Source organism: Salvelinus sp. IW2-2015, unplaced genomic scaffold (assembly GCF_002910315.2).
Source record: "Salvelinus sp. IW2-2015 unplaced genomic scaffold, ASM291031v2 Un_scaffold9137, whole genome shotgun sequence".
Classification (NCBI taxonomy): domain Eukaryota; kingdom Metazoa; phylum Chordata; class Actinopteri; order Salmoniformes; family Salmonidae; genus Salvelinus; species Salvelinus sp. IW2-2015.
In genome coordinates, this window is record NW_019950396.1 from 4,721 (window position 1) to 8,297 (window position 3,577).

At 47.1% G+C, this 3,577-nt stretch overlaps 1 pseudogene; it reads right to left on the minus strand.

Annotated features, from left to right (window-relative positions):
- LOC112079704 (serine/arginine-rich splicing factor 5-like) overlaps window positions 1-3,086 on the minus strand; it is a 7,441-nt pseudogene extending 4,355 nt beyond the window's left edge.
- Window positions 3,087-3,577: the final 491 nt, after the last annotated feature.

Genomic DNA, 3,577 nt, shown 5'->3' on the forward strand with positions numbered 1-3,577 from the left:
ACGGGGGGGAGGTGTACGGGAATGAGAGCGTGCGGGAGGGGTACGGGATTTGGAACGGGAACGTGAAGTGGAGCGATGTGCAGCCCTGCCCCCTCCTCCTCCTCCTGAGGCAGGCTTCTTCTCCGGAGTACGGCTGGCGGAGCGTGGGGACCGGGAGCGGGGGCTCCTGGAGCGGTCACGGCTCCTGCTACGGCTGGGGGACTTGGAGCGGGGGGACCGGGAACGGCTACGGGACCGGGAGTAGCTGCGAGAGCCACGGGAACGACTCCTGCTGCGGCTGTTGGAAGAGAATAATTAAATTAATTATATTTACCCCCCCCCGAACCACTAATGTAGTCAGCTCCCTAAAACACAAGTCAGTTGTATTCCAGGCCTTTATACTCCAATCTCAAGTCCCCTTAATAGTGCTCAACACTGCAGGCCAATCTTTGAAGCTACATTTCTGTAGCTAGCTAGACTGCCCCCAAACATCAAGACACGGTTGGTTCACAACTACAGCTGCAAACTGAAAAACATCACAATCTTGTATTTATCCAAACTTCTCTACAAATTGGGATGAGGGATGCCTACCGGCTCTTGCGATCCTCAGACAGTTTCAGCTTTCGTCCATTCAAGTCTGTTCCGTCCAGCTTATCAAGGGCGTTCTTCATATCACTGTGTGATGCAAACTCCACCACCCTGTCGAGGCAAATCACAKTTAAGTTGACAGCTCATTTCATAATAGCAGCAAGGGCACACCACATCTGTTTTGTTTTTTTTATTAAAAACGGGAAAACAAGAGGGTTTCTAAATTGGCCAGTCGTGCCTCGTTTCAGTCCTTCCATTTTTGTGCTTAATGAACAGGACCCCCTGGACAGACAACTCACCCTTCATTCTTGTTAGTTCGGTGGGCATCCACAAAGGTGACCTCTCCAACTTTCCTCATGAGATCTTTCAGGTCCTGTGGTGAAGCATACATGAGTCAGTGACAGACCAACACACGAATGTGGCTGAGAGAACTCTGAACCTGGGGCAAGAGAAAAATCAGTAGAGCAAAACACGACAGTAAAACCGCCCCCCCCCCCTCCCCCCGTAATACTGACCTCATCAAACACAGTAAAAATGTGAGTTCTGGCATTTTCGGACGAGGGCGTTAATAAGTGACGAGCCACTACCGTGGCTTCACAGCTAACCATTTCACTCAAAAGGAGAAACCTGATTCTACTCAAGTTCCCTGGTATTGTATTTCAGGTTTGTTAGTCAAATAGGATTGATGTGACAAATAGTAAGATGGTGAGACGCGACATATCCTTTGAGGTGTAGTGTCTTGGATATGTTGTCGGTTTAGGGGCAACTATAAGTGGTTTAGGGGGCGTCGCTAAACTAAAATGAAGTCTATGGAGATTAGAAGTATTTTAAATTTCATCATGACCCTTTTGATCAAGGGGTTCTTCAGTAACCTATTAATTGGCCTAGTATAAATTTTCCGTAAGGGCTATATAAGTTTTCCCAGTAAGACTAAGGTATAGGATTCCACTCCCTGATCCTCCCAACCTTAAACCCAATCACATGAGTTTAATGTTACTTACCGTTCCATACCCAGGGAGACATTAGCAAAGAGCCACGTGTCCAAATAGAGGACCAATGGGAACCAATGCAGTCACAGTGTTAGCCCTTGAGAAACGACCCCCCCTCAGCCTTGACAGACCCGGACTCCGGCCAGCCTCCACAAGTAAAGGACCACCAGAGATCAAGTAGGGGAAGGAACGAAGGAAGGGGGTGTGCAGTGTGCCCAACTGTCAACACCCCCAGCTCCATCAGCAACAGATTAAAAGAACCAAACGGGAGAATGTAGGGAACGTGGAGTGTGTTGAGGGGGTTACAGGCTGGCTGCAGTCGGGGGGTTTCCACCAGACCAGACCACAGAACCTCCAGACTGGGGATTACGAGGGACCATCCTAAGGCTATCCTGCGCTAGACCCCTTTCACCCGCTACGGGGCCCAGCCAAGATTTAGACCAGCGGCAACTGCGTGTAAGGAGAGGCACCAAATGGACACTATTGAAAACACAACCAGCATAGGGCGCTATGCACATAACACCTCCAAGGAGGTTGTGATGCAACTCCATTATAAACTAATAACCAGAATAAGAATAAGCTGTTCAAATAAAACTACGATGTGATTGGTTAGATTTACCTTCTGGTATATAAGTGCTTATATATTTCTGTTTGAAAGACACAGTAAAAAACTAAGTCAAGAAATAAAACAATGAATTCCTGAATCCAAAAGGGCCTTGCCGTTCTATTTACCCTAATGGACTTTTGAGCATATAGCCGTGTCCTTTTGGTAAATAAATAAAATAAAAACAAGTTTTTCAATAAGAATGCAGCTATAAAGAAAAAGGCATATCAGAGTACGTACAGAGTAATGGTTGGTCTGAACCAGATGGGTTTTAAACTCTCACCTGCCAACTGATACGTGACGACAGGTTCTCCACGATGATTCTGTGTTCAGTGCGCACCGGAGGACCATACCTACTGCATGGGAGGAAGGCAGAGCAAAGTTAAAACCGGGGGGGGGGGGGGGTGACCTGTTACTATTAGGACTGAAATGATTAATACACATGAGCCTGACATTAAATGAAGCCACAGGTCAATAGATATAAGACATGAATGTACAGCATAGGAGCAAGACAGAGGGATGTCACAACGTATTCTAATCACACTGGGAAAAACTGCTACAAGTGAAAACGTTCAAATCGCGTGATAAGTCTTAAATTATTCAGTTGGTATTCAATACATGTAAGACACCAGATATGCTACTTCTGCACGCAGAGCCACCAGGAAGGTAAATGTCTCCAAAGCTACGAGGGGAACTAAAATCACACTGACTAACTCCATTCGCTGCAAGTGAGAAGTTTAAAACGAAGCGGTGTAGTCTGTATACCTGGAGCCGCCGCCGCCGCCACCACCACCGCCGCGGCGATCACCAGACCCCTGGCGGTAGCTGCTGTGAAACGAGGTGAGAAACGTCCTCCTCCTCCGCCGCCGCCGCCCATCCAGGTCACCACCCCTCCCTCTTCTGGAGCGGGCATGCTCTATAGTCACCTATAAAAGAAGACAAACAGACACTAACAGGGCAGCGAGAATGACTAAAAGACTTAGTATTCTTTTCTTCACCCTACGCAAGGTATTTGTATCATCTGATTAATGTCTCTGAACAGGGGAGGGGTCATTAAAGTTGGTAGTAGAATTCAGAACTCTAAATAATGGGTCGGATCCGATTGTCACCGGTCTCGGTGTGTCATTTCAAACGGACTTGTCCAGAAGTGCCGTCCAGATAGAACGTGACATGGTGCAGTAGCCAGAAAAACTGTCTAATTATGCCGCGCTCTTGCTTCTTATGAGGCGCGTGTAGCTTTTGTTTGGCTAATCATTTAACAGAACATGACAAACTGCTGCGTGTAGCTTGTTGTTTGGCTAATCATTAGACAAAGCAACAAAACTGCTAGCGTGTAGCTTGTTGCTGGCTAATCATTAGACAAAGCAACAAAACTGCTAGCGTGTAGCTTGTTGCTGGCTAATCATTAGACAAAGCA